The sequence below is a fragment of the Haemaphysalis longicornis genome, unplaced genomic scaffold (assembly GCF_048455015.1).
Source record: "Haemaphysalis longicornis isolate Haplotype H1 unplaced genomic scaffold, Haemaphysalis longicornis Haplotype H1 scaffold_1, whole genome shotgun sequence".
Taxonomy (NCBI): Eukaryota; Metazoa; Arthropoda; class Arachnida; order Ixodida; family Ixodidae; genus Haemaphysalis; species Haemaphysalis longicornis.
The window spans coordinates 69,099,549-69,107,440 of NW_027526203.1; the positions used below are offsets into that span (position 1 = coordinate 69,099,549).

At 46.7% G+C, this 7,892-nt stretch overlaps 2 pseudogenes across 1 annotated transcript; both read left to right on the forward strand.

Moving 5' to 3' along the window:
* Positions 1-4,204: 4,204 nt before the first annotated feature.
* LOC144177461 (uncharacterized) lies at positions 4,205-5,526 on the forward strand (annotated as a pseudogene).
* LOC144177618 (uncharacterized) lies at positions 5,494-7,545 on the forward strand (annotated as a pseudogene). Its single transcript, XR_013323829.1, has 4 exons — positions 5,494-5,532; positions 5,648-5,843; positions 6,135-6,586; positions 6,858-7,545. The product of XR_013323829.1 is annotated as an uncharacterized LOC144177618 (transcript).
* The last annotated feature ends 347 nt before the right edge of the window (positions 7,546-7,892 follow it).

The following is a 7,892-nucleotide window of genomic DNA, read 5'->3' on the forward strand; positions in this document are numbered from 1 at the left end:
TTTGACCGTATTTAAACCTGGCTTGTTTTTGTTCACGGAGAAAATAATCGTTTCTTGAAACACAGTTGTCGCTTGACAAATACGGTCACGTAAGACACCGTCGCTCGCGACAATCGGCCAGTGTCGTCTGCGACAACCCCAAAGCTCCGCAGTGCTGTGCACCTAAACGAACGATAGGGCGCGCAGTTCCAACAGCAGCACGCATCGGTACTTCTAGGTTTACGTGTGCTTGTGTAACTTCCAATGTTAGTACCACCATTCTTGCTGATATAAAAAGAATGTGCCCTAAATTTAAGCGCGAACTGCATGTTCGGCAAGCTTATAAGTTCTGCCTAATTTGCGTTTGCTGTTGCCGCCCCCCGCCAATCCCAGAGCTGTCACATGTGACATCATAGGTTCTGTTGCGGGAAATGAGCTAGGGGGTCGCATGGCCATTCCCTTTTTTCCTAATTATGTAGCTTATTTGAGCGAAGTTTACGTTAATAGTGGTGTCAGTATGATTCTAACGAGGCAATGTTTTCAATGAACCAAACTTGTGTTTTCTCTTCATGGCTCCTTTAAGCGTAGTTCCCCAAGGTTTCGCGGACATTAACGGGGCCCTGCAGCACTACTCGGAATGTATTTTGGGGTAAATTCTATTGTCCCTGCAATCACCTCCCGCAAGAATTATGAAAATCCGTTCACTATCACCGAAACTACTCGCAATGAGCAATCGCGCGTAATCGTTCCCTCTCAAATCGACCGCGTACAACGCGACGAAAGCTGCGCGCTTTCTCCCGGAGAGGAAGACGGCTCGCGCCGTCTCTTACGGCGGCCTTCGATATATGACAGGCCGGGGGGTTTTCCCCTTTTCTCCGAAACGTGCAGGGTTCTATTTCCGGTTTGGTGCCACAAAAAAGCAGGCACGGCTGCCTGCTCGCAAGCGCGCGCTCAGGTTGGTGGGGCGTTTTTGAAGCAATAAACGTTTGTTGTTATGTGATCTGGCCGACAAGGGAGTATTAAGTTCGTCATTTAAACTCCACCAGCACTCAAAACACATAAGAAATGTCAAGACTGTGCGTACAAGATGAGGCATAGAAGAGGTTGGTACACCGCGGCGACGACGGCGGATCGTCGCAGGAAATGCCAGAAATAAGCCGCGAAGTTGACCAGCGACAGCCAATAGGACAGTCATGGCCTCAACGACGTCGTTTAGGAAATGCCAGGGTCCATAATGAGGGAAATTGAAGAGCGCGCGGTTGGTTTTTCCGCGTCTTTCACAGCGATTTGCTCCCTCATGGCTTCACGTGCACGTGTAATATTTGGCTCAGGTATTCCCGGCAGTGTGATCTGAACATCGCGCAAATATACTTGCACTGGTCAAATAGTGTTTCAGGTTCCCTTTAAAGATAAAGCCAGAAAATGGTTGCGGCTTAGCTCAGCTAACCCTGGTTATGCAAAGCGAAAGCTTGGTTCAGCTTTGGTAAGTCTTGGTTTCATTTGGTTGGCCTTTGATTTAGCTGTAATTAACCTACTTATGTATACACTCATTGTTAAGCCAGGTTTGACGGCTGTGCATAGGTCGGTGGCAGTGATTAGGCTTGGATAGACACGCATGGTTAGCCACACGTGACGACTCAAATCCTCCCGCCCGCGCACAACACCCAGAGGAGACGGCCCGGGCTCGTTCTTATCCATGGCCAAGCTGGTACTGATTAGGCCAGCGCGGCTGATCCTCTTGTCCGGGCGCGCGGTGAGTCGCGTGGTCAGGCGGCGACCGAGCACCGGATAACGCATGTTACAGCCAGCGGCTACCGCAAGCGGCAGTGGCGTAACTCGGCGCAACACGTCACGTATGATGCGTTGTCATGGCTAAAGATGGCTGCGGTCAAAAGAAGGTCAAATTGCTGGCAACGGCTAAACTCGGCTCGACCAGGTTAGTAAAGCTTCGTTTTAAAATAGTATAGCATCACGTCACCGTTGGGAATCGAAAGTCGGTCTTCTGCCTGTGAAGCGGGTATTCTACCACTGCACCACATTTTGAGGTCTCGCGATCACAGAACCCCTAACAAATTTTACCCGGCTTTTGGTTCAGTTTTGATGTACAGTTTAACTTCGTTATAACGAACACATATATAGCGAATTAAATACCAACTTTGGTCTGTCACGGTTCAGTTCAACAACAGTTATTCTTTTATAACGAAAGGCAAACTGTGAGAGCCGCGGGTACTATCGGATATAGAAGAAATATTTGACCGGTGGTCTGAGAAGCTCCTTGGAAAAGCTCCCAGCGTCCGACACTGCAGAAGTAGAAAAGGCCGCTTTGTTCGTGGACGCTGTAGAAAACTTCATCCTGCCAAATGCTGTAGATAGCCACCAGACAAAGTTCCCATCCTTCCTCTATAAAATATAAACGCAGGCCTATTTCGTCAAATGAACTTTGTTCTCTTGTAATTTCCTGCTGCATGTTCTGGCTAATCGAGCTTGAAATGCCACAAGAACAAAGCTAAGGGTTAACTTGTTTATAGTAGTACGTTCGCAGATTAAAATAATGCGTTTTTGTACCAAGGATTCTTGCGGGAGCCAGATTGTTTGAACCGATTTTTACCTCTACTGTTAAACGAATATCGGATATAACGAACTAAACTACTGTCCTGATACTACTTCGTTATAACGAGGTTCGACTGTGTTCAAAGTATAGGCGTTTGGAGCACTCTGAGTTATAGTACACAGTAAAGATGGTTGTGGTTTGTTTCCCCGAAGTCCGGTGTCGATCAGGAACCCAATCGCCCGGGCTCCGGTTGATTTGGCAGGAGGCTGGTAGGGCGATGGTGTTGAAGTTCTTGGAGATGGCGGTCGAATTGACGAACTCGAGGCATAGAGGTTGAGTAAATGAAACGAAGAGTTTATATACAGCTATTTACAGTAGGAAAACTGGGTACATGAGTAGAAAAAGGAAAAAAATTCAAACTACAGCTAGACAAACTTCAGCTCACACGCGTTTATTTCCACAACTATCCACGAAATATCTTTACACAACTGTTTGGCTATCTTCACGCAACCACGAGTACAAGAAGGCCCCATGCTGTTCGCCGCAGCGTGTCATCGCGCTTGTTTTGTGGACGATGGTGTACTGCTGCGTACCGCTATGCAAGTCCAGCAGCCGCTCCGCGAAAGGAATTTCCTTCCACGAATTTCCAAAGACTGATATACGGCACGTATGGCTGCGAAAAATATCAAGGCAAGCAGAAGGTAAGATGCAAACCATTAGTGTGGTATGCCGCCAAACATCACTCACCGCGATGACCGTGCCACAAGCGCTCGTCGGTCGTGGTTCGCACGTGAGCATCTTTTTGCAAACATTTATGGCAGGACCAGACAAACATCCCTGGATCCCAAAAGACCGCAGCAAAGTTTGCAGCCTGCACTTTAGAGAAGACGATTACCGAAGAGACCTAAAGACTCGGAGGTTGAAGCCGGACGCCGTACCTTCCGTTTTTGCGGATTACCCGGTACACTTGCAACCGAAGCCCACAAGCAATCGACGATCGCTCAAGCGCCATGAGCCGTCATCCTCATGTTCCGATCCCCATGGTTTGGATGCCAAGAAGAGCAGGTGAGCACACCTTTGGCGCCCACTGCAGCTTGGGTCAATGAACTTGAAGAGATGAAAGATTGCGTTCGTATTTGTTTTAATACTTTCAGTTCACAATACAGGTTGCAGGACATGGCGGGAGGCGCACCATCGCAGCATTCGGAGAGAGGAACCGTCATTGCTGATGTGCCAGCAACCGACGTCCCTCATTGCCCTCAAGCACCGTTGCCAGGGGCATTGTTGGCGCCTGCACTGGTGGAGCAACGAGTCAGCCAGACAGCACCGCTGACATTGTGTCCACCACTGGGGGAACCAATGAGTGAGCCAGTGTTCGCAGAATCTACACCACCCCCATTTTTGCACAATGGGCATTTCGAGCAATCTGCCCTGAATCATGCCTTTAAGAGTGAAGCAAGGAGTCGATGTGAGCACATTCCATTGAAGCCTGTGTACATCATGAAAGTAGCACAATTCCAGGGGACACAAACTACGCTTTCTCTAACACGAATGACCAAGTTTGTCAAAGAGCTCAAAACACTCAAAAGATAGAACCAACGGCTTCAGAAAAAAAATGAGGAGCTTAGGCTACAAGTTTCCCAGCTCAGGCATGAGGCACGAACGGTAGAAGCAATGATACAAAAATCAAACATCAAACTTCTACAGGTATGGAAGAATGCTGATTTCAAACCTAAACTACTAAGGGTTGCCTAAGATTGTTATCCTCACAATCACAATTAACCTGCAGGAAAAGGTGGAAGGATATGACGCCAAGGCAGTTTTCCTCCAAGGGCAACTGTCTTTCTTGGAATTGCAAAACGGCCGCTGGCGTGAGGAGACCGCGCGGAATTGGGTCCTGTGGCACGCCAAATCCCCATCTGCCTACAACTTGCTCGGCGAAAGTGGCCTCCTTACGCTCCCCAGTCGGTCAACACTGAAGAGGTATATTGGAGCGTGCACTGGAGAGGTGATGTCCTCGCTCATCAAACAGAGACTCCACATGGAGGCAAAACATCACTCTGAGCAGGTAAACATATTCAGTCGTGATAAAGAAGGGTTCAGTTATATTTTGGCATTACTGTTTCTAGGCACGCTGTGGTTCCCTTGTAAGGGACGAAATGTCCATTAAGCAAGCAACGACACACCAAAAGCAGTCAGACTCTGTACATGGCCTCGTAGACCTTGGTGGTGCAGAGGCAGAGTATGGCCTTGAAGACGAGTTAGCCAACCACCTACTTTGCTTTGTATTTGTAGGGCTGTCTTCCCATTACAGGTATTTAGGTACTTGTCTTTCACTTGTGTTTAGCTGCAACTGAGGTAGTTTGAGGGCACATACAAAAATTATTTTACAGGTTGCCAGTAGGCTACTACTTCACCAAAGGTCTGACAGGAGAGCAGCTCCAGCAACTTGCGATGAAGGTTATGAAGTCTGTGGAGGAAGCTGGATTTCAAGTTGTGCGGCTTGTCGGAGACAGTCACGCCTCCAACTGCAAGTTTTTTTCAAGCCTTTCAGGTGGCTCAATACAGCCTGTCGTGACGTGAGTGCAACTGTGCGCACTCAGAAGTTTTTTTATGTTGTGGTATAAATTGCAGCACAAGTTCTCAGTATCAAAATTTTCTTTCAGCCACCCTCTTGATCCCAGTCGAAAGTTGTTTGTCTTTTGACTATTGTCATGTGATCAAAAACATCAGGTCACAGTTTCTTGAGACCAGGAGAGTTTTCAAAATCGATGGAAAGCTTGTCCTCCCTGACTACCTGAGGTGAAATGAACCACAATCTTGACTTGACTACTTTATGTTTTATTGAATTAACATTCTCCGTCTATCATAGGTCTCTGTACAACATCCAAGAGAAGCAGGGTGCCTTCAAAATGGTGAGGTGCTTGACCAAAAAGCACCTATGGCCAACAAATTTTGAGAAAATGAATGCTGGACGAGCAGTCGCCATTTTCTCTCCTCAGGTACAACATTTCTCCAGATGCTATAATAATTGATACTTTGTCTTGAGTCTTGTACAATTGTGCGCATGAATGAACTACAAGTTACAATGTTTTGAATAAGTTCCTTGTTCCTTAGGTCACATCAGTCCTTAGATTCCTGAACCAGCATGGATGTCTTCTTGCGACAGCTGGATTCCATAACTGTCTACCGACTCTAGAGTTCATGGAATTGGTGTACAAGTGGTTTGTACTGCATAACATCCGAAGCACAACACTGCACTGGACCTCAAGGACCCGATGAGGATGCCGTTCTACAGCACAGATGATGAGCGGTATCTCAATGATAAATGGCTTGTAGTATTTTCAAAGCTGGTATTGGTGGAAGTATAATCATCAACAACTGATATGCTACTGTACTCACTATTCTAAATCATGCTGGCTCAGACTTGTTCACACGATACAGTAGTGAGCTTTTCTGAGGCTTGCTTTAAAATTTTTAAATATTTGCTGTGGTTAATTTAGAATGGATACATTCAGGGTACAGTGTATAATATGCGTTTTCTTTTTAGTTAGCCTAATGGCAGATATAGACTGCTAGGCTGCACATATATTTCTTTTCCCAGGCTTTCATGGCTCGAAACGGAGTTCCTTGGCTATTTCAAGGCATGGAGAGATGCTGCCTCTGACAAGCTGGAGTTTCTGACAGAGGAAACCTACGAGGCACTGCGAGTGACAACGATGTCTACTGTGCTGTGCATTAGGCATCTCCTGAGCTCAAGCTTCCACTTTGTGCTTACGGCAAAGTTTGCCAGTGATGAAGTGGAGTCACTTTTTTCGACAATCAGGCAGTTGAATGGGTCCAACGATGAAACAGATGCATTTGCAGCGCTATCGGCCCTCCAAAAGATCCTCATCACAGGGATTATTCATTCATCAGCCAGCGCCAACGTCGGAAGTGTGGTGGGCTCCCTGGGCGAGGTGTCAAAACTCCCTCCTGCGGTGATGCCAGCCCCTCCTGAAGAGGACCTCAAGCAGCTCTTGAGCCCGTACCTTGCTGCACTGGCACAATGCCCAGGTATGCTACGCAGACGTTTCCGTTTTCGTGAGCTTTTATGTTGTGCAGGTTTTGGGAGACGGATGGTTTTGCAGTAGAATAATAAAAAGGATGCATGCAGTTCTCAGAAATTAGTGTCAAGGCTCAATCAAGCTGAACTGCCTCATAGTAGGGACTTTACATGGTTAAGTTGCATGAATTACACTTTACAGGACGGTACCTAACGCTTTTTCTCCTTCCCCAAAGAAAAAAAAACACCTTAATCCTAATCTGCCTACCTTGAATTTCGTAGAAACACCCCAGCCAAGTCTGTGGACGAGCACGCTAGCTATGATCACTGGCTTCCTTGTGCGAGCTGTGCAAGACAACGTCGATTGCGAAGGCTGCCGTGTCAATTTGCAGGCACCGAGTAACCATTCTACAACAACAGCCTTGGTTGCAGGCATAGATAGAGGGGGACTGTCCTACCCGGGTCTCGCATTTGTTGGATTTGTGAGCCAACTTGAGAAGGCTGCTTCTGAAGTGGCCACAGCACGGCTGAAGCAGCCACAACCGCTGAAGAAGTTTTAAGATATGGTGCTCCCATCACTCCTGAAAAATAGCTTTTTTGTGTGCTCCGCAGACAACAGCGTTCCCCACAGGACTATTCTCCTAAAGCTGCTCTTGAGGAAGTTTATGAGGCTAGCTATTTCTGACCAGCTATTTCTGACCAACTTCAGCAAGCTGACGGAGGAGCAAGCGAAAAGGAAGGTGCTGGACAAGAAGCCTCTTTCCAGAAAGGTACTCAAAGTGTAAAGTGGAGTTTCGAATTGTTCACAGCCTGTGTTCCCCCAAAAGTGTGCCGTTTCTGACGAACTTCGCTAGCAAATTGATGGAGGAGCTAGCAAAAAGGGAGGTGTTGGACAACAAGCCAGTCCAGAAACGTGCAAGTTATTGTGGACAGACTAATTTCCCCCAAAAGGGTCAAAAGGTGCAACTTGATTTCTGCATGCAATAAAAATGTCAATAAGGCCGATTTCACTGCGCTCTGTTTCCATGTTGATTTTCTTATCGACAGAAAGTAATTGAATGTTACTCGCATGATGATAATCGTAAATAGGGCCTTAATTTTACAAATTTCGCAAACCAGCGATTGTAAATTTTGCGAGGATAAAGGTGCTACAAGCCTAGGTACTTTCAACACAAACGAGCAATTTATCAACCAAATAATGACCACTTTTCCCAAGACCATTCTAATTTTTGTAAGGTAAATTTTGCCGTACATAACGTTTGGCACTTCTTTTTCAACGAGGCTTGAATATGACAAACGTTTTATTGCATCATGTCT